At 46.4% G+C, this 23,371-nt stretch overlaps 1 protein-coding gene across 5 annotated transcripts in view; it reads left to right on the forward strand.

Moving 5' to 3' along the window:
* The first annotated feature begins 1,407 nt into the window (after positions 1-1,407).
* Positions 1,408-23,371, forward strand: part of LOC122941347 (gastrula zinc finger protein XlCGF26.1-like) — a 30,661-nt gene continuing 8,697 nt past the window's right edge. Inside the window, exons 1-2 of one of the 5 annotated variants that reach the window (XM_044298500.1) lie at positions 1,439-1,469; positions 21,219-21,435. The gene's annotated coding sequence lies outside the window, so the exon portion shown is untranslated. The other 4 variants (XM_044298497.1, XM_044298499.1, XM_044298501.1 and 1 more) reach the window with 4 other exon arrangements.

A 23,371-nucleotide genomic window follows, 5' to 3' on the forward strand; every position in this document is an offset into this window, starting at 1 on the left:
GCTGTCAGTTGTCACACTGAGGCTACATTCACACTTGCGTTCGGAGCAGATCTGTCTGATGTCTGCACAGACGGATCCGCTCCTATAATGCAAACGTTGGGATCCATTCAGAACGGATCCGTTTACGTTATAGTTCAGAAAGAAAGCGTAAAAGTTAGTCAGACAGATCCGTTTGGCTCCGCACGGCCAGGCGGATACCCGAACGCTGCAAGCTGCGTTTGGATGTCCGCCTGCTGAGCGGAACGGAGGCCAAGCGGAGCCATCCTGATGCATTCTGAGCGGATCCGCATCCACTCAGAATGCATGTACGGATTCGTTCTGGGCCGCTTGTGATATCCTTTAAACGGAACCCACAAGCGAAACCCCGAACGCAAGTGTGGAAGTAGCCTGATCGGCGGATCCAGCAGGCACGCAGCTCCGAAAACGGAGCTGCCTTGCGGATCCGGCATTGCAAAACAACTGAAGGACGGATCCGTCCTTCCGGTCTGCGCATGCACATACCGGGAATACTGTGAAAAAGACTGACAGAGGGATCCATCCATCCGCATGACAAGCGGATAGACGGATCCGTTATTGCAATGCATTTCTAGACGGATCCGCAACTGGATCCGTCTACAAAGGCTGTCAGTTGTCACACTGATCGGCGGATCCAGCAGGCACGCAGCTCCGACGATGGAGCTGCCTTGCGGATCCGTCCTTCCGGTCTGCACATGCACAAACGGGGAATACTGTGAAAAAGACTGACAGAGGGATCCGTCCATCAACATGACAAGTGCATATTTTTTATTTATTTTTTGCAAAGTGCAGAGCAGGATGAAGGAAAGGTCAGGTTGTTCACGCCCAGAAATATTCATGAGGCAGAGCTCAGGCTTTGTTGTTATACGCCCCCTCAGCATGTAAACACAGCAATGACACAACAATGAAAAGGTGTACATATGGGTTTTAACTTGATGAAATCTAGCTTAACCAAATTATATGTATATTCTGATGGATTTTAAGTGTTTTTTTTTTTTTTTTTTTTAACTCGGATAACCCCTTTAAGCTAGGGGAGCTGAGCTGGTTAAGAAAACAGACACCAAAACCCCCTGCATTTAACCCCATATTAAAAAAAAAAATCACATTACAACCCCTGCAACGTACAGTCCCATGTAAAAAAGAATAAATAAAGAAAAGCAGAAAAGCATCCCCCCTTTTCACCTTTCAACATACAGTCCCATGTATAAATAAATAAATATATACATATATATATATAAAATCACTCTTCCACTTCAATGATCTGAAAAATAGCCCCAAGTATAAAAAAACAAAAACAAATCAACCACAGCTGTCCTCTTCACCTACATGCCTGAAATTTCTCCGGCCATCGCGAGGCCCCTCCCACTGGCCTCAGAGACTCCGCCTCTTCCTGTGACATCACGCCTACAAGAAGCAACTCCATTCTAGTCAGTACTGCTTGAGCAGGGCGGAAGGTGATACTTCTTATTATATCATTTTAGTATATCCTGCAAGCATAGTGGGGGATTGTTCGTTCAGAAGGCGCAGTGTGTGGAGCAATGTCCGCCTCTGGTTACTGTAATGTAAAAATTGCAGGCTTTCGCACACTGCATGTATCTGGTCAGACAGTCTGACCTCCATTCTGTAGCTGGTAAACTAGGCGAGCACACCCTGGCGTCCACTGTCCAATAATACAGGTGAGGCGGACTCAGTGTCCTGTCTTAGGCTGTATAATACAGGAGGAGCAGAATGTGGTGTCCTGTCTGTAGGTGTATAATACAGGAGGAGCAGAATGTGGTGTCCTGTCTGTAGCTGTATAATACAGGAGGAGCAGACTGTGGTGTCCTGTCTGTAGGTGTATAATACAGGAGGAGCAGAATGTGGTGTCCTGTCTGTAGCTGTATAATACAGGAGGAGCAGACTGTGGTGTCCTGTCTGTAGGTGTATAATACAGGAGGAGCAGAATGTGGTGTCCTGTCTATAGGTGTATAATACAGGAGGAGCAGACTGTGGTTTCCTGTCTGTAGCTGTATAATACAGGAGGAGTAGTCTGTGGTGTCCTGTCTGTGGCTGTATAATACAGGAGGAGCAGAATGTGGTGTCCTGTCTGTAGGTGTATAATACAGGAGGAGCAGAATGTGGTGTCCTGTCTGTAGGTGTATAATACAGGAGGAGCAGAATGTGGTGTCCTGTCTGTGGCTGTATAATACAGGAGGAGCAGAATGTGGTGTCCTGTCTGTAGCTGTATAATACAGGAGGAGCAGAATGTGGTGTCCTGTCTGTGGCTGTTTAATACAGGAGGAGCAGTCTGTGGTGTCCTGTCTGTAGCTGTATAATACAGGAGGAGCAGACTGTGGTGTCCTGTCTGTGGCTGTTTAATACAGGAGGAGCAGTCTGTGGTGTCCTGTCTGTAGCTGTATAATACAGGAGGAGCAGAATGTGGTGTCCTGTCTGTGGCTGTATAATACAGGAGGAGCAGAATGTGGTGTCCTGTCTGTAGCTGTATAATACAGGAGGAGTAGTCTGTGGTGTCCTGTCTGTAGCTGTATAATACAGGAGGAGTAGTCTGTGGTGTCCTGTCTGTAGCTGTATAATACAGGAGGAGTAGTCTGTGGTGTCCTGTCTGTAGCTGTATAATACAGGAGGAGCAGAATGTGGTGTCCTGTCTGTAGCTGTATAATACAGGAGGAGCAGACTGGTGTCCTGTCTGTAGGTGTATAATACAGGAGGAGAAGTCTGTGGTGTCCTGTCTGTAGCTGTATACTACAGGAGGAGCAGACTCTGGTGTCCTGTCTGTGGCTGTATAATACAGGAGTAGCCTGTGGTGTCCTGTCTGTAGCTGTATAATACAGGAGGAGCAGAATGTGGTGTCCTGTCTGTAGCTGTATAATACAGAAGGAGTAGTCTGTGGTGTCCTGTCTGTAGCTGTATAATACAGGAGGAGCAGAATGTGGTGTCCTGTCTGTAGCTGTATAATACAGGAGGAGCAGAATGTGGTGTCCTGTCTGTAGCTGTATAATACAGAAGGAGTAGTCTGTGGTGTCCTGTCTGTAGCTGTATAATACAGGAGGAGCAGAATGTGGTGTCCTGTCTGTGGCTGTATAATACAGGAGGAGCAGACTGTGGTGTCCTGTCTGTGGCTGTATAATACAGGAGGAGCAGACTGTGGTGTCCTGTCTATAGGTGTATAATACAGGAGGAGTAGTCTGTGGTGTCCTGTCTGTAGCTGTATAATACAGGAGGAGCAGACTCTGGTGTCCTGTCTGTGGCTGTATAATACAGGAGGAGCAGACTGTGGTGTCCTGTCTGTGGCTGTATAATACAGGAGGAGCAGACTGTGGTGTCCTGTCTGTAGCTGTATAATACAGGAGGAGCAGAATGTGGTGTCCTGTCTGTAGCTGTATAATACAGGAAGAGCAGAATGTGGTGTCCTGTCTGTTGCTATACAATACAGGAGGAGCAGACTCTGGTGTCCTGTCTGTGGCTGTATAATACAGGAGGAGCAGACTCTGGTGTCCTGTCTGTGGTTGTATATTACAGGAGGAGCAGTACCTGGTGTCCTGTCTATAGGTGTATAATACAGGAGGAGCAGACTGTGGTTTCCTGTCTGTAGCTGTATAATACAGGAGGAGTAGTCTGTGGTGTCCTGTCTGTGGCTGTATACTACAGGAGGAGCAGAATGTGGTGTCCTGTCTGTGGCTGTATAATACAGGAGGAGCAGAATGTGGTGTCCTGTCTGTGGCTGTATAATACAGGAGGAGCAGAATGTGGTGTCCTGTCTGTAGCTGTATAATACAGGAGGAGCAGACTGTGGTGTCCTGTCTGTAGCTGTATAATACAGGAGGAGCAGACTGTGGTGTCCTGTCTGTAGGTGTATAATACAGGAGGAGTAGTCTGTGGTGTCCTGTCTGTAGCTGTATAATACAGGAGGAGCAGAATGTGGTGTCCTGTCTGTAGGTGTATAATACAGGAGGAGCAGACTGTGGTGTCCTGTCTGTAGGTGTATAATACAGGAGGAGTAGTCTGTGGTGTCCTGTCTGTAGCTGTATAATACAGGAGGAGCAGAATGTGGTGTCCTGTCTGTAGCTGTATAATACAGGAGGAGCAGAATGTGGTGTCCTGTCTGTAGGTGTATAATACAGGAGGAGCAGACTGTGGTGTCCTGTCTGTAGCTGTATAATACAGGAGGAGCAGACTCTGGTGTCCTGTCTGTTGCTATACAATACAGGAGGAGCAGACTCTGGTGTCCTGTCTGTGGCTGTATAATACAGGAGGAGCAGACTCTGGTGTCCTGTCTGTGGTTGTATATTACAGGAGGAGCAGTACCTGGTGTCCTGTCTATAGGTGTATAATACAGGAGGAGCAGACTGTGGTTTCCTGTCTGTAGCTGTATAATACAGGAGGAGTAGTCTGTGGTGTCCTGTCTGTGGCTGTATACTACAGGAGGAGCAGAATGTGGTGTCCTGTCTGTGGCTGTATAATACAGGAGGAGCAGAATGTGGTGTCCTGTCTGTGGCTGTATAATACAGGAGGAGCAGAATGTGGTGTCCTGTCTGTGGCTGTATAATACAGGAGGAGCAGAATGTGGTGTCCTGTCTGTAGCTGTATAATACAGGAGGAGCAGACTGTGGTGTCCTGTCTGTAGCTGTATAATACAGGAGGAGCAGACTCTGTTGTCCTGTCTGTGGCTGTATAATACAGGAGGAGCAGACTCTGTTGTCCTGTCTGTGGCTGTATAATACAGGAGGAGCAGACTGTGGTGTCCTGTCTATAGGTGTATAATACAGGAGGAGCAGACCCTGGTGTACTGTCTGTGGCTGTATAATACAGGAGGAGCAGACTGTGGTGTCCTGTCTGTAGCTGTATAATACAGGAGGAGCAGAATGTGGTGTCCTGTCTGTAGCTGTATAATACAGGAAGAGCAGAATGTGGTGTCCTGTCTGTAGGTGTATAATACAGGAGGAGCAGACTGTGGTGTCCTGTCTGTAGCTGTATAATACAGGAGGAGCAGACTCTGGTGTCCTGTTTATAGGTGTATAATACAGGAGGATCTGACCCTGGTATCCTGTCGGTGGCTGTATAATACTGGAGTGACAGACTATGGTGTCCTGTCTGTTGCTGTATATTACAGTAGGAGCAGACTGTGGCTAGTTATTAGAATACAGGAGGAGCAGACTGGTGTCCTGTCTATGGGTGTATAATACAGGAGGAGCAGACTGTGGTGTCCTTTCTGTTGCTATACAATACAGGAGGAGCAGACTCTGGTGTCCTGTATGGGGCTGTATAATACAGGAGGAGCAGTACCTGGTGTCCTGTCTGTGGTTGTATATTACAGAAGGAGCAGTCTGCGGTGTCCTGTCTGCGGCTGTATAATACAGGAGGAGCAGACTGTGGTGTCCTGTCGGTGGCTGTTTAATATAGGAGGAGCAGACTGTGGTGTCCTGTCTATGGGTGTATAATACAGGAGGAGCAGACTGTGGTGTCCTGTCTATGGGTGTATAATACAGGAGGAGCAGACCCTGGTATCCTGTCTGTGGCTGTATAATACAGGAGGAGTAGACTATAGTGTCCTGTCTGTGGCTGTATAATACAGGAGGAGTAGACTGTGGTGTCCTTTCTGTGGATGTATAATACAGGAGGAGCAGACTGTGGTGTCCTGTCGGTGGCTGTTTAATATAGGAGGAGCAGACTGTGGTGTCCTGTCTATGGCTGTATAATACAGGCATGGTGTTCTGTCTGTGGCTAGTTATTAGAATACAGGAGGAGCAGACTGTGGTGTCCTGTCGGTGACTGTTTAATATAGGAGGAGCAGACTGTGGTGTCCTGTCTATAGGTGTATAATACAGGAAGAGCAGAGCGTGGTGTCCTGTCTGGCTATATAATTCAGGAGGAGCAGACCTGGTGTCCTGTCTGGCTGTATTATACAGGAGGAGCAGGCGCTGGTGTCCTGTCTGTAGGTGTATAATACAGGAGGAGCAGACCCTGATGTCCTGTCTGTTGCTGTATTATACAGGAGGAGCAGACTGTGGTGTCCTGTCTGTGGTTGTATAGTACAGGAGGAGCAGACTGTGGTGTCCTGTCTGTGGTTGTATAGTACAGGAGGAGCAGACTGTGGTGTCCTGTCAGTGGCTGTATAATACAGGAGGAGCAGACTCTGGTGTCCTGTCTGTGGTTGTACAATACAGGAGGAGCAGACTCTGGTGTCCTGTCTGTGGTTGTACAATACAGGAGGAGCAGACTCTGGTGTCCTGTCTGTGGTTGTATATTACAGGAGGAGCAGTACCTGGTGTCCTGTCTATAGATGTATAATACAGGAGGAGCAGACTGTGGTGTCCTGTCTGTGGCTGTATAATACAGGAGGAGCAGACTCTGGTGTCCTGTCTGTGGCTTGTATAATACAGGAGGAGCAGACTCTGGTGTCCTGTCTGTGGTTGTATATTACAGGAGGAGCAGAATGTGGTGTCCTGTCTGTGGCTGTATAATACAGGAGGAGCAGACTGTGGTGTCCTGTATGTAGGTGTATAATACAGGAGGAGCAGACTGTGGTGTCCTGTCTATAGGTGTATAATACAGGAGGAGCAGACTGTGGTGTCCTGTCTATAGGTGTATAATACAGGAGGAGCAGACTGTGGTGTCCTGTCTGTGGCTGTATAATACAGGAGGAGCAGACTGTGGTGTCCTGTCTGTGGTTGTATAATTCAGGAGGAGCAGACTGTGTTGTCCTGTCTGTGGCTGTATAGTACAGGAGGAGCAGACTCTGGTGTCCTGTTTATAGGTGTATTATACAGGTGGATCTGACCCCGGTATCCTGTCGATGGCTGTATAATACAAGAGGAGCAGACTATGGTGTCCTGTCTGTGGCTGTATATTACTGTAGGAGCAGACTGTGGCTAGTTATTAGAATACAGGAGGAGCAGACTGTGGTGTCCTGTCTGTGGCTGTATATTACAGTAGGAGCAGACTGTGGTGGCCTGTCTGTGGCTGAATAATACAGGAGGAGCAGACTCTGGTGTCCTGTCTGTGGTTGTATATTACAGGAGGAGCAGTACCTGGTGTCCTGTCTGTGGTTGTATATTACAGGAGGAGCAGTCTGCGGTGTCCTGTCTTTGGCTAGTTACTAGAATACAGGAGGAGCAGACTGTGGTGTTCTGTCTGTGGCTAGTTATTAGAATACAGGAGGAGCAGGCTATGGTGTCCTTTCTGTGGCTAGTTATTAGAATACAGGAGGAGTAGACTATGGTGTTCTGTCTATGGCTAGTTATTAGAATACAGGAGGAGCAGACTGTGATGTCCTTTCTGTGGCTAGTTATTAGAATACAGGAGGAGCAGACTGTGCTGTCCTTTCTGTGGCTAGTTATTAGAATACAGGAGGAGCAGACTGTGGTGTCCTTTCTGTGGCTAGTTATTAGAATACAGGAGGAGCAGACTGTGGTGTCCTTTCTGTGGCTAGTTATTAGAATACAGGAGGAGCAGACTGTGGTGTCCTTTCTGTGGCTAGTTATTAGAATACAGGAGGAGCAGACTGTGGTGTCCTTTCTGTGGCTAGTTATTAGAATACAGGAGGAGCAGACTGTGGTGTTTTTTCTGTGGCTAGTTATTAGAATACAGGAGGAGCAGACTGTGCTGTCCTTTCTGTGGCTAGTTATTAGAATACAGGAGGAGCAGACTGTGATGTTCTTACTGTGGCTAGTTATTAGAATACAGGAGGAGCAGACTGGTGTTCTTACTGTGGCTAGTTATTAGAATACAGGAGGAGCAGACTGTGATGTTCTTACTGTGGCTAGTTAACATTATATACTTCTAGAAAATGAAAATAAAACTCCTGGAACAGCTTAATGTAATTGAGCTGAGATTGCTAAAGTATAACCTGCCAGTGGTGCTTAGTTAATTTTCTCACAACCAAGTTGGTGCCCCTTTGTTCTGAGTTCTGTAGCTGGGTGCGTGTTGTTGCAGGGTAACGTTAATGCTGGACAGTATCTCCCTTTGCTGTTGTTAAAATCGCCCTAAGGCCCCCTGCACACGGCCGTGTTTCACAGCCGAGTGCGGGCCGTGGAACCGCGGCCTGGATCCCTCCTGAGAGCTGGAGCGCACGGCGTCACTGGTTGCTATGACGCCGTGCGCTCCCTGCTGCCGGCACAGTACAGTAATACACTGGTATAGATCATACCAGTGTATTACTGTATTGCGGCGGCAGCAGGGAGCGCACGGCGTCATAGCAACCAGTGACGCCGTGCGCTCCAGCTCTCAGGAGGGATCCAGGCCGCGGTTCCACGGCCCGCACACGGCTGTGAAACACGGCCGTGTGCAGGGGGCCTAAATTAACCCAGGGGTTAATATCCACGCGTGGCTGAGAGACTGGACACTGACACAGAAGTTGGTCAAAGCAATCTCTAACTTTATTACATGGTCTAAGCGTTTATGAATCTTCAGAAGAGGGCAGTCCTCTCTGAGGCTAAAACATTGTTTCATTGGTGAAAAAGTGATAAGAGAAACAGAGATAACACTTCAACATCTGCGCAGTGAGTACCACTTTAAAATGTGAACTAATGTAAACATCTGGTTACCATCGCCATTTTGTAATGGAGTTTATTCTAACAAGAATACTGCCTACGTCATATGTGACACTTTAAAGAGGTGCTTCTCTATAGGCAGTGAATAATGTATACATATCATCAAGCCATATGATTGGCCTACGCATTCCACCACACTCTATTGAACACCTGTAGAAATATGAGAAACCAGACACTTCTCACAGCACAGCTCTTTGCCCCCCTCTCTCTCCTCTCCAGTCTTGAAACAAAGAGGGGGGTGGGTGGGCACTTGGAAGTAGAAAAAGTTAACTCATTACAATCCTAGATATACAAAATATAGAATAAAATTCACCCATCTTTAACAGTCCCCCCTTGAATTTCATTCTCTCCCTAAACCTAAACATCTGTCCCAATGCTCCGCCTCCTCTTCACCAGCTTCCACGACAAGCCATACCTAGCGAACAGCCTCCCGTGACACTGGATTTGAGCAAGGGGAAGTCAGATGATCTTTCCCTAACTGGCGTTGACATTATATGGGGGGACTGGAGATCATCAGTGCTCCTGATTTTCTGGATCAAAGTTTTCATACAATTTTTCATATTCTTTTGAGTCATGATCAACAGTCAGACAAGAGAAAACCAGTCTCAACACTTCCTTGAAATCAATCCAATTATGCTTTTCTTTGAGCTTCACTGTGCTTGTGGTCAACAACACTCGGAATGGACCATCAAACCAGGGTTTTTGGGACTTTTAGAACGTATCTCTTCCTACCACCCAATCTCCAGACACAAGTGGGTGGGTTCCTGGTATTTTATCAAAACCTGGAAGTGAAGCAAAAACTCGAAAATGTACTTTAGTCAAATGCTTATACAAAACTGATCACATAATCTGTCAGACAACCATGTTGCATCTGGAGCTGCTGTGGGAAGTAAAATCCTATTCTAGGGGCTGACCCAAAAAGGACCTTATAGGGACAAAGGCCTGTCTCACGGTTAGGCGTATACCTTACTAAAAGAGGGCTACCAGCAGGCACTCTATTAAGGCTTTGAATCTTTAACTTAGTGTCCAGTTCAGTTCCTTTTCCCTACTCTACTGCTGCTTTGTGGATGGTACGAAGCATGTAAGGCCTGTCCTACACCCAAAACCTTCGTCATCTCCTGCATCACTTCACCTGTGAAGTGAACACCTGTGTCACTTTCAATGATCTAAGGTACCCCATACTTGCACACAACTTCAGCCATAATCTTCTTTACTTCTTTGGGTACGGTTTTGGCCATCCTGAAAACAAGTCATCACATATCAATACATACTCATACATGCCCACCTTGGATATTTGAAGGTAGTCTGCAGACGTTGAAACAGATACAAAAAGCAAGACGTGTTTCTTGGGTACCTTAACCACCTTGCCCATGTTGTTCTGGGCACAAACCATTTATCCTTGAGTATGTCTGACTGTTACAGTGCTGAACCCTGGGGCGTACCATATGCTACGTACTAAATCACACATAGCAGTTTATTTTCTGGTGCATCACTCCATGGGTTGCCTGTGCCATCATGGAGTAGAGGGACCTGGAAAGGTAAAGTTTCCCTTCTTATTTGTAGTCCCCCCTTTTCTATCCACCAGTCCCTTTCCTCCTTCCCCATCTGGTTCTGTAAGGTCTTAAGAACTTTCGGGAGACAGGAGGAGTTATTTCAGGGACCTGAACTGTGACCACTTAAGACAGGGGTCTGCTTAGGTATTTTGGCAGCCATCTTTGCCGTCTGATCTGCCGTGGCTTTCCCCTTTGCCTCCTCTGCATCTGTTTACAGTGGCCTTTCGTTGCTATCATCACCCCTCATGTTAGTGACAAGAGGGCTTCCATCAGAGACCTCACTGCTTCCCCATTTTCGATGGGTTTACCTGAAGCGATCAAGGAGTCTCTGGCTTTCCATATGGGCCTATAGTCATGGGCTATCCCAAAGCACACCTGGAATCAGTGTAAATGGTGGCTGTTTTTCCATCTGCATATCTGCAAGCCATCTTCAGAGTCTTTTAGCGCCACTTCTGAGCAGACAAGTGTGGTAGTTCACGTTTAATCACCAATGCCTAACCTGTGTAGTACCTGCCATACTGGCCATACCTCGATCCATCCACAAAGAGCACATGATCTAGATTACCTAATGACTGATTTACCAAATCCCACTACCTCTTGTGACATCATCTGCAAACAGTCAGGAGCCTCTTCCTTTGAATCTGAAAGAAAAGTTTAAAGTGCGGTGCCCTAACTCTTCCCTCCCCCTTGGTCCAGAGGCAACAGGGTGGCTGGGTCCAAAGTATTACACCTTTTGGAGAGCAACATTGTCAGGCAACAAAATGGAACAATAATGGGCAACAAAACAATCATTTGGATTGTACGTTCATGAGGATAGATGTAATATCACCATCACTTTGTGGTCCAGAACTATCTCAGAGCTTTCATCAAGCATAGCTAGTACAACTACTACAGCTCTGATGCAGAAAGGGGCACCTCTGGCCACGGGATCAAGTCTGACTGAATAATATGCTACGGGGCGTTATTGCTGGCCATGCAGTTGGGTGAGGATTGCTGAGTCATGGCCACTCACTTCATAACAATACAATCTAAATGTAATAATCTGATAGGCTCAGTGTGGGGAACACAAAATTGCCAGTTCTAGGCACAAAAAGCATCTACCACCTCATCTGTGAGGCGGTAGGGACTAAAGGACAAATCAATCACAGTGGAGTGAGTAGGGGTAATGGGAACCTGAGCCGACAAGGGGTGTGTGTGTGTGTGTGTGTGTGCATTTGACACGATGTGGGTGTTAAAAACTGTGGCTTCATTAACGGCATGTAGGTCATGTACCATCCAATGGTGAGTGGTTTGCTTTTCTCAGCTTCTGGGAGTACTGATACAAACATGGACCAGGGAATTTTATCACTAATGGCCAACAAACAAAGTTCTTGGTCGTGGAGGGCACCTGTAAGCTTCACAGTGCCGTCCTCCTGATGTGAGATAGCAGCATGTACTTTTGCAAACAAATCTGCACCTAGGAGACAACAAGGCGTTACCACTGACCAACAAACGGGCAAGCGCATCTTGGTTAGGGGCAAATCTAATATGGATGGTTTCTGTTGAAAAAAAGTGAGCGTACTACTTTCCCATCCACTTCTACCCAAAGGCTGGTGTCCTTGGAGAGTAAATCAGGGGAGGCCATGTTTGCTGTGCACAACTGTCTTGGCTGCTCCAGTATCAATCAAAAACTGGACTACTTCTTTATCACCCAGAGTGAGGGATATCATTGGGCCAGACTGAATCTGCTAAAAATGTTTAAAGATAGAGCCGATACTGGATTTCCTGTTTTCCCCTCCCCCACGACAGCACCATAGAGAGAGGGATCCACCCCCAGGGACAGGAAACCTACAGAAATAAAAGGGTGGAGCCTCTCTTCCCATTCAGTGGTTTCCTGTCCCTGGAGTGGGAGACCTACAGTTTACCTTTCAGGTTCTGCCGTTGGTCTTGTTCCTAGGTAATCCTAGAGGGCTAGCGGTTTACTGCCGGGGTCCATCGCGCTGCTGGACAGGCTGTCAGGACCCTAGGATGCGGAGGTGCTCCAGGGGCCCTCCGCATCTTGCGGCAGTCATGTGGGTCACCTCTCAGGGAGAGCTCTGCCCCATGGGAGGCGCCTTTCGGTGGCGCAGTGAAGTGGTCATCCTCGATTTCGGGGCTCTGCCACTTAGCTTTATTCACAAAAGGTATCCGGCGCTTCCATGGGCTCCGAGGCTCTTCTGGCACGCTCGGGTGGTGGCACTTCCGGCGCGCGAGGTCTGGATGACGCATTTCCGGGGCGCGCTGAGCAGGCACTTCCGGATTCAAGGTGGAACGCATCGGTGACTTCCGGTTCCGATGCCGGCGCAAGCGGACACCCTCGTTTTTTTCAGGTTATTTAAAGGGCCTGGCCAGACTAATCCTTGAGCCTATACAGGACGGTCTGAGCCAGGCAACATGTAGGCAGCCCTCAGTGGTTTTCTTTTTACTCTGACTTATGGACCTTAAAGAATTTTAATACCATTCTCTGTTATCCTGAAGTGTATAGACTCCATATTCGCTCCATTCAGAATTATGGAGGAAGAGAGAAGACAAGAACCTGCTGAGGGTGATGTGAATCCCATCCCGGTAGTTCTTTGATCTTCAGGGGGTAAGTGGCGCATTTACTGGCTTGATGTTGTTAAGATTGCGCTTTGTGCTCTCTTTTTTCCAGCCTAAACCGAAAAAAGTGCTGGCCAAAAGAAAAAACAAAGAATGTCCGCTATGCGGTACGGCGTTGTCCTCTTCTTATGAGAAGAAACTGTGCCAAACCTGCATTGATAGGATCATATCCGATGAGTCACCGTCCCTGTTGGAAAACATCCGGTCGCTCATCAAGACGGAGGTTAAGAATACCTTGAGATCAGACAGAAGAGCAAGAACTTCCGTCAAGGATAAAAGTGGGAAGACAGGCCCATCCCAGGTTCTTTCGTCAGAAGACAGTGATAGATCATCCGGGTCGTCCTTGTCCGGCTCTTCATCAGAAGATGAGTCCATGTCCAACACTTTTTTTCCCCGCTGCGGACACGGATAAATTATTAAAAGTCATTAGGTCCACCATGAACATTGAAGATGTTAAGGAGGATAGGTCCGTAGCAGACTCGTTGTTTGAGGGGTTACAGGAGAAGGGGCGGTGTTTCCCTGTACACGCTAGCATCATGTCTTTAATTCAGAGAGAATGGAAGAAGCCAGGAAAAAGGGTTTTTGCCTCTAGGGCCTTCAAACGTAAATATCCATTTGAAGAAGTAGCCTCCTCCTCTTGGGGAAAAGCCCCTAAAATTGACGTAGCCATCTCTAAAGCGTCAAGGAAGTCCTCTCTCCCCTTTGAGGATACGGGGATGCTTAAGGAACCCTTAGACAAAAAGGCCGAGACCTTCCTTAGGGGTGCCTGGGAGGCCTCTACCTTAGCCTTTTGCCCAGCTATAGCTGCTACGGTCACGGCTAGGACCTTATCCTTTTGGTTGCAACAGTTAGTAGGGCAATTAAAAGATAGAACCCCTAGGGATCAGATCTTATCTTCCCTACCAACCCTACAAAAAGCTGCCGACTTCTTGACAAATGCTTCGGTGGATTCCATTAAATTCAGCGCTCAGTCAGCTTCCCTCACTAATTCAGCACGAAGGGCCCTTTGGTTAAAAAGTTGTAGTGGGGGTGATTTGGCTTCTAAACAGAGATTATGTAATATCCCCTGCCAGGGAGAATTTTTGTTTGGGCCCGAGTTAGACGACCTTTTAGAGAAGGCGGCGGATAGAAAGAAAAGATTCCCGGTCCCTAATCCTGCTTCAGTCTTTGGTCCCAGGAATAGGCAGTCCTTTCGTCCCTTCAGAGGTGGTACCAGTAGAAGGTCGGGTAGAGATAAGGATCAGAGATTTAGATCCAGGAATTCGGGGGGGAAAGGGTTCTTATTTGGAAACTCTTCCTCTACTAGCAAAAAACAAACCCAACAATGACGCCAGGTTAGAGGTGGGTGGAAGACTAAAGTTCTTCCAGGCTTCTTGGGAAAGGGTTGCAGGACCTTGGGTCCTGGACATCATTTGTGCGGGTCTAAAGCCAGAATTCGCTTCTTTGCCTCCACAAAGATTTATTATTACAAAAAGCATTTGTGTAAGAGGTTCCTTTCCCATAATAAAAGAAGTTTTGGACCTCATCAAGAAAAATGTCTTGATTCCCGTTCCTCAAGAAGAACTGTCAGAAGGTTTTTTTCTCCCACCTGTTTTTAGTGCCAAAGCCAGACAGCACTTTCAGGACCATCATCAATCTCAGGGATTTGAACAAATTTCTGGTCTTCAGGAAATTCAAGATGGAGACGGTGAGGAATACGATTCAGCTCCTTTTTCCTCATTGTTTCATGGCGGTGTTGGATTTAAAGGACGCCTATTTTCACATTCCAATGCACCAGAAGTTTCAGAAATTCCTGAGAGTGGCGATTCTGATAGACGGGCATATCCGACAATATCAGTTCCAGGCGCTACCCTTTGGCCTATCCATGGCACCGAGGGTTTTTACGAAAGTGGTAGCAGAGATGGTATCGTTCATGAGGATAAAGGATATTTTGATAGTCCCATATCTAGACGATTTTTTAGTTATTGCAGATTCTTTACGGGTCTGCGAACAGAATGTTCAGACTATTATTCAGACCTTCCAGGATCTAGGATGGATAATAAATTACAAAAAATCCAGATTGATACCGCTGAAAGTGCAGAGATTCCTGGGCCTAGTTTTGAATTCCGAGACTCAGAGAACGTATCTCCCAGAAGAAAAAATCATGAAGGTTTGGAGTCAAATAGAATCCCTCTCTTCCACCTCCCTGACCCTCCGGAAAGCTATGTCGGTCCTAGGCTCTCTGAATTCCTGCATCCCGGCGGTGGAATGGGCTCAGCTTCACTCCCGACAGCTGCAGTCGGAGGTTTTGACGGCCTTCAAAAAATACGGAGGAAGACTGGATGTCAGAATAAGCATTTCGGACACGACCAAGAAAAGCCTATCCTGGTGGTTGGTCAGGGACAATCTGATTCAGGGGAATTCCATGGTCCTACCCGGATCCTACTGTCCTGACCACAGACGCAAGCCCCTGGGGGTGGGGGGCTCACGTGCGGGGGTACAACTTTCAGGGTCTATGGTCCCCTGCCCAGAAAGCATTTTCCTCCAACCGAAAAGAGTTAGTGGCAGTCAGACTCGCAGTGAAGGCTTCCTTGGACCTTCTTGGCACTGGCCATGTGAGAATACTTTCAGACAATCAGACGACAGTGGCATATATAAATCACCAGGGGGGGACAAAGTCAGTATCCCTACGGTGGGAAGCGGGGAGATTGTTAACATTATTGGAGAAACAGGTCAGTCACGTATCGGCTCTCCACATAAAAGGGAAAGAGAATGTTCACGCGGATTTTCTCAGCAGATACCCCTTAAAACAGGGGGAATGGTCCCTCAACACATCAATATTTTCCAGGATCAGCGAGTCATGGGGCAGGCCAACCATAGACCTTTTCAGTACAAGCCTGAACAAGAAAGTAGACCTTTTTTTGTTCTCTAAATCCAAGAGAATCCCCCTATGGGGTGGATGCCTTTCTCCTGAAATGGAACTTCCCTCTAGCATATGCCTTTCCCCCTTTCCAGTTGATACCAGCAGTCCTAAAAAAGATCAGGAAGGACAGGGCAAGAGTTATCCTCATCGCTCCCTTTTGGCCCAAGAGGGCATGGTTCACTCTCCTCCGGACCATGTCTATTTCGGACCCCTGGATCCTACCAGACCTACCGGATCTGCTGTCCCAAGGTCCAGTTTTTCATCCGGCAGTCGCTGGTCTCCATCTGACTGCGTGGAATTTGAGCGGAGCCTATTAATTAAAAAAGTTTTTTCTCAGGATCTCATCACTACCTTACTAAAAGGTAGAAAACCTGTAACGGTGTCCATCTACGCCAGGACTTGGAAAAAGTTTATTGAGTTCAGTAAACTCAACCCTAGGCATTTGCCAGAAAGTGTCCCTATTTCCCAGGTCCTGGAATTTTTGCAGAAAGGCCTTTCCTTAGGTCTCGCTAAAAGTACGCTTAAAGTGCAGGTCTCTGCCCTATCTGCCCTTTTTGAGAAAAATTTTGCATGGATTGTTAGATTTTTTAAGGCAGTAGATAGGATGACACCAATCTCTTCCCCTAGGGTGCCCCCGTGGGATCTTAACTTGGTTCTTAATTCCCTTACCAAAACACCCTTTGAACCCATTGATTCCATAGGGATTAAATTTCTTACCCTCAGGCTAGTTTTGTTAGTGGCCCTTACTACGGCTAGAAGAATTAGCGAGCTGCAGGCCATTTCCATCAATCCCCCTTTTACTATAATTCTTGATGATAGAGTTATTATTCTACCTGATCCGGCCTTTTCTCCCAAGGTGTCTTCTAAATTCCATAGGTCACAAGAGATCGTTCTTCCTTTTTGTGACCATCCAAAAAATGCTGGGGAAGTCGTTTTTCATACACTAGACGTACGGAGATGCTTGTTACAGTATCTCAAAGTTACGGAAAGTTGGAGAAAGTCTTCTGCTTTGTTTGTTCTCTTTTCGGGTTCAAACAAAGGGAAGAAGGCTACCAAAAGCACCTTGTCCAGATGGCTTAGACTGGCCATTGTTCAGTCTTACTTGGAGGAGGGCCTGTCTCCTCCCCTTTCGGTGAAGGCTCACTCTACACGTTCAGTTTCCACTTCGTGGGCAGAAAGGTCGGGGGCTTCCATTGAACATATTTGTAAGGCAGCCACGTGGTCTTCACCCTCTACCTTTTTCTGTCACTACCGTTTGGATCTACTCTCCTCTTCTGATCTTTCCTTTGGGAGAAAGGTTTTGCAGGCGGTGGTCCCTCCCTAGGAAGGGTTCTTTCTCTGTAATTCTCTCTATGGTGCTGTCGTGGGGGAGGGGAAAAATGATGATTACACTTACCGGTAATCGGATTTTCCAGACCCCACGACAGCACCATAGAGAGAGGGATCCACCCCCAGGGACAGGAAACCTACAGAAATAAAAGGGTGGAGCCTCTCTTCCCATTCAGTGGATTACAGAGCAAGAGAGGGACTCCTACACCATTGGTTATTCCAAACAGAACATCATAAAGGTTTATAAAATGTGTAAGATTATTGAATACCACAAAATATACATTCTTTTTATTTTATTTTTTTTCATAGAAGAAACCATCACCAAGGGTGAGAATTAGGAAGGGTGCTGTCGTGGGGTCTGGAAAATCCGATTACCGGTAAGTGTAATCATTTTCTTAATCTTGATCTAACTTCACCTGTCTGTGTTCCCCTTATGACAAAAAACATGGATGTCTGTGGGGACGGACAGTGATCCGGGCATGGTCAACATAGAATACAATCCTCTCGTGTGGTGTGGACGAGGAGTACCACACACAGCACAACACTCTCTCTTCTGGGATCTGGGTCCCACAGACTCTGCAGGCCCACCATAGGGTGGCAGACTTACTTTTTCCCTCACTTCAATGAGGCGTTTGACATCAGGGCTGAAGCAATGCCAAAGGAACACTACCTATGGTTGGCACCACTGAACCCCCCAATGCTGCTTGATGTTACTCTGCATTTTGGCTTACAGAAGTATCCAACTTTTCCTATCGCAGAATTAATAGACTGGAAAACAAAACAGGACTTCTCATCTTCCATGGGAGTGTCTGTAACTAGGGGATGGGCACAAGGGCTGTCGTCTGTAACGTCCACCCCTATCCTCCTCCCTCCGCTCTGTCATCTAAGTCCACCCCCTTCAGTCGGATGCTATGGTTCTCCTTTTGTCCATCAGTAATGTGGCAGCTGCCCATCAGAACAGAGCTCTGATGTTTAGCACAACACTTAACATGTAACACGTAACTTCAAACATTGAAACAAACAGATCTGACAATACAGACATGAACACACAAAGGGCCCATAAGAAACTTTTCATTGACTTCAATTTAAAAATAAAATAAATAAAAATGTACAGCTTAATCAATGCTGTTGGCACCAATAAAAACACAAAAACTTCCAAGAAAAATAAAATAAAATCCTCAATGCGCATATTATTTAAAAAAAAAAAATATATCGTACTCCATACGCATTCATATACATTTTCATGTACTGATTTTCACAAACGGCTCATAACCACGCCCTCATACATAAAAACTGAATTGCATTCACAACTCTGCTAAAAACCTCCATCAGTCTTCACACATATTCGCCTCAATCACAACTCAAAGCCACACCCATTCACATTCCACTGAATCATTTATGTCTTCCAACCCACATTGTTTCATCCCAAAACTTGCAGCACAGACAAACACAGCTTTCCTGGAAACAGCCACACCACACCCAGAATTGCTGATGGTCTGTCGCTGTAAGAGAATATACATGTTATCATACAGTCATTTTGTTAAAAGCTGGATTCCCACAGTACACTGCTTGGGAAAGAAGAAAGAAAATTATTGAACAATTCTTTGTCTTGTATAATATATTACACATCACTGACTGCATTATTCCCTCATTCCCTCCCACCTCTTTCCTTCGCCTGCTCCTCTTATCTCAGGAATGTTTCTGTTAAGGTGGGGGAAGTGAGTCTCTGTAGCTCACACTGGATACAACACTTATCCATTAACTGACCATCTTTTACTGCTGTAATCTCTAGGATATTCCCTATTTAAACACACACATTTTATTAGGGTAACAAAACTTAACCGGTTCGTTTCGGAACATTTAACACAAGCGCTGTTCTGATTGCAGACACTGGGGCACTTTCTTTCTTTCTTGTTAATGCCATCAATTAACATCCTGACATTGCTCTGTTTCTCACTCATTAGAACTCCCCAGCCCCCCCCCCCCCCCTCAAAATCACGGGAGTTCTGATGCCCACAGTCTGTAAGCTCTAACTTCACAGATTCTTACAGCTCTTCATGCCTGTTGCCAGGGGCGACCTCTGTCCGAGTCTACACTTTCTCTAACATTCTTTTTCACATTTTAACTTTCAATTCTTCCCTCACTACTAGCTAGGGGCTGTATTTTGTCCTTCATAATGCTGGGACTGACCGATATCAAAACAACAGTATTTCAGACTGACACACACACACAAAACAGAGGAGTGATCAGCACCTTTAGCCCTTTTAGACTATCACGTCTGACTAGTCAGCCGGGACTCCCCGCACGTCTTCCCCAAAACCAGGGGTCAGGCGGGCTCCGTCGCATCTTCCTGGGGTCAGGTCAGGTAGAGAATATCACTGCAGTCTTCCCCTTGATCAAAAGGTCATGAGAGGTTCTACCATCTTCCTAGGGTCAGGTCAGGTAGTCTCCGCAGTCTTCCATCAGATCAAAAGGTCATACGGCTCTACGCATCTTCTTGGTCAGGTCAGCCGGAGTTCCTTGTCCCACACCTCGGCGCTACATCGCCCCCTTCCCAACCAGGAGGTTACTGTTCCCTCCCTTTGTCTGTGGTTTTACCATCTGTGCTCAACTCGCTCCTCACATAAATCACAGACACACACACAAAACATATACACACCAGAGTGATCTATGATTTCAGACTATTGGTTCAATAGACTCCAAGCTTTCAGCATTACAGCCGACTACTATACTTACATGGGTACCACCTCACAGCAGACTGAGCCATCTGAGCATGAAGAAGTAACTAGCAGAAAGGCAGATGAGAGAAAAAGTTTTCTCACCTTTCTTTGAGGTTGCAATCCTCTCTCCTCTGCCGTTCGTCAAGCTCAGGGGCCCGTCTTGTCAGCTGTCTGATGCTACGTTCGCTCAGAATCCAATCTGGGGTGCCATTTGTTAAAATCACCCTAAATTAGGGCATTTTGGATACACTCTGGTGTTCCAGATCAATGTACCCCCCCAGGGGTTAATATCCACGCGTGGCTGAGAGACTGGACACTGACACAGAAGTTGGTCAAAGCAATCTCTAACTTTATTACATGGGCTAAGCGTTTATGAATCTTCAGAAGAGGGCAGTCCTCTCTGAGGCTAAAACATTGTTTCATTGGTCAAAAAGGAAAAAGTGATAAGAGAAACAGAGATAACACTTCAACATCTGCGCAGTGAGTACCACTTTGGAATGTAAACTAATGTAAACATCTGGTTACCATCGCCATTTTGTAATGGAGTTTATTCTAACAAGAATACTGCCTACGTCATATGTGACACTTTAAAGAGGTGCTTCTCTATAGGCAGTGAATAATATATACATATCATCAAGCCATATGATTGGCCTACGCATTCCACCACACTCTATTGAACACCTGTAGAAATATGAGAAACCAGACACTTCTCACAGCACAGCACAGCTCTTTGCCCCCCTCTCTCTCCTCTCCAGTCTTGAAACAAAGAGGGGGGTGGGTGGGCACTTGGAAGTAGAAAAAGTTAACTCATTACAATCCTAGATATACAAAATATAGAATGAAATTCACCCATCTTTAACACTGTGATTCAGACTACCAGTCTAGCATTTAATCTTTCTGTGGTATGTCATTCCAAACTCTTTCAACCAGTTCAGCCACGATGGTTGTTGGCTGCAGTGCATTGGAGATCCTTTGCTCTAGTTCTCAATAGGGGAGAGATTTGGCAATTGAGCTGGCCAGGGGAACTGCTTGATATCCCGAAGAGTATGTTTTATAGTGCGGGCAGTGTGTAGACTAGCTTTATCATGTTGGAACTCCATGTCACCTAACTAAGTCACAGAAGGCAGTACTGCTTCCATGATGTCTTGGATCTACTGAAGGCTCATCAATGTTCCCTCCGCAAATACAGGATCAGCCATGGTAGCTTATGGTGCTCAACACTTTGACACCTGATGTTGGTCCTGTGTGTCTCAGCACTATGCATGATGGTAATTGGCGCTCCCCAGTCCACCTGAAAACTCTGATGCAGCCATCATTAGTACCAGAACCTTCTGAACACTATTGTTTGCCATTCATGCCTTTCTCACTGCATCGGTGCAGGTGTTCTTGGAGATGAGAGGTCAGTGGCAAACAAGCTAGTTAAGTGCGTGAATGCAGTCCTGCTTAAGTAGACTGTTTCTTATGGTCCAGGTGTTCACTACCGGGGCTACTGCAGAACCTATTTCTGATGCCTTGCCTGTTCTTTCACAAACAGCAGCTTTTCTATGGTGATCTTGGTGTGCCTCCACTGTCAACCACTTCTCGATGTCCCACTGTTTGGCCCTTTTCAAAGTCCGTTATTTGCACAAGTGGTGCTCGACTTGGTCTAGCAGACACCCTGAACACTTCAGCAATACCCAATCAACAGTCCTGTAAGAGAGAAGACGAAAGACAGAATAGTGATGCCAGACAAGTCTGTGAGGCATCGTTATGTAAGGCTCTTGAAACTTTGACACTTCATGTAACACCTTCCGCTACTGCTATAGTGTAAATTATGGTGGTGTATAATACAGGCTTGTTTGTGGTTATATAACATGGAAGAGGCCGAGCTGCTATCCTGTCTATTGATTATAATACAGGAGCAGTGTGTGTCCAGTTGTAATACAGAAAGAATAATCTGTGGTGTTTTGGTTTTGGCTTGTTTGTGTCCATTATTATAAAACGGGAAGAGAAAACCCTGGGGTCCTGTCTATTCCTTCACAATTGGGGCAGGTTCAGTCTCTAATGAAGCCAACATTTAGGCCACCTGCACTCGAATGTGGGTGAAAGCACATAAGATTTGCAATTTTTCATGCAGATTTATGTGCGTTTCTGCAGCATATCTGCACCAGAATCCGCAATGTTTAACAGCGTTTTTTGGGCGGATGTCATCTGGTTTTGCTGCAGATCTCAATCTTTCATTGAAAGCTGTAAACTCCACAGCTAAAACCGCAAACATAATTGACATGCTATTAAAGGGATTCTGTCACCTCTCATAACACAAATTCAGATTTTAAACCAGTCATGCTCCACAGATTACCTTGAATCAGCTTTGCTGTTCTATACTGTAATCCGTCCAGTAGTTTTGCTGAAAAACTACTTTTATAATTATGCTAATTAATCCTGAAGGTGCCCAGAGGGGCGTTCTGTTCCACTTTGTGTGCCCAGTAACGCCCCCCTGCAGTGCCCAAAACGCCTTCCTCTTGAATCCCTAACGGCCCACAGTGTCTCATCCCTCTCCTCCCCCTCCCTGACGGCCGAGCGAAGTCTCGCGCAGACGCAGTACCCACTGAGGGCTGCGCCAGTACGATTTGCTGGAGACTGGGGGAAGAGCGAGCATCGGACGTCACTGGGCTCGGCGCATGCCCAGGGACGACGATGAAGCTCCTGCCCTCAGTCTCCAGCAAATCGCACTGGCGCAGCCCTCAATGGGTACTGCGTCTGCACGAGACTTCGCTCGGCCGTCAGGGAGGGGGAGGAGAGGGATGAAACGCTGTGGGCGGATAGGTGTTCAGGAGGAAGGAGTTTTGGGCACAGCAGGGGGGCGTCAATTTCTGCTCTGAAAGAATCTGCAAAGTGTACACGAGATTTGTGTAATCTCACACACTTTGCTGGTACTGCAATACACTGTGGTTTTTCCACATTGGGAATCCTTGTGGAAAAAAGTACGTATTTTGCTATGTCTGAGGGTGGCCTTAGTGCAAACTGAAGAGACGAGGGCAAGGATTGAGTGCAGAGTAACGTGACAGAACTGGGGACAGACTCGACTTGGAGTATATAGAGGACCAGGACACCCAAAAGTAGATTCTGTCTCCACTGTTTGGTCCTCATGCATAATTTCTGCACTTTAGGAAGGAGGAAAGTTACTCTAATATACCAGTCACTGTACTGAAGCTGGTAGGTCATGAACCACAACACAAAAGGCTTCAGGACTGCGACCTCTAGAGTAGTTAAAGGGGTTATCCCACAAAAAATATTCTACAGTTTTCAAACCAGCACCTAGATCTGAATTATTTTGTAACTGCATGTAATTAAAAACTTAGCCACTGAGATATACAATAAAATGTATCTGTACAGCGCCACCTGCCATTTGTTTTTCTTATTTCTTTGTCCTGCTCACTGAGAAGACCGCACATGCTCAGTTTCATTCTTGAGCTGCCTCCTGAGCTGTGATAGCGAGACCATGGACACGTCCCCTGAGCTGCCAGCTTGATATACATCTAGCAGAGCAATGAATAGGGTGATCTCTGGATCCTTGTGAGGTACAGGGCTGGTTCTAGCTTTGTTAGAAGAGGTTGTCATGTACTATACAATGTATGAATTTTATTTTAATGTTTTATGTACATATATTTCCTTATTATCCACCATGACAGCTACCATAGAGAGATG

This window comes from Bufo gargarizans, chromosome 6 (assembly GCF_014858855.1).
Source record: "Bufo gargarizans isolate SCDJY-AF-19 chromosome 6, ASM1485885v1, whole genome shotgun sequence".
In the NCBI taxonomy this organism is placed as follows: domain Eukaryota; kingdom Metazoa; phylum Chordata; class Amphibia; order Anura; family Bufonidae; genus Bufo; species Bufo gargarizans.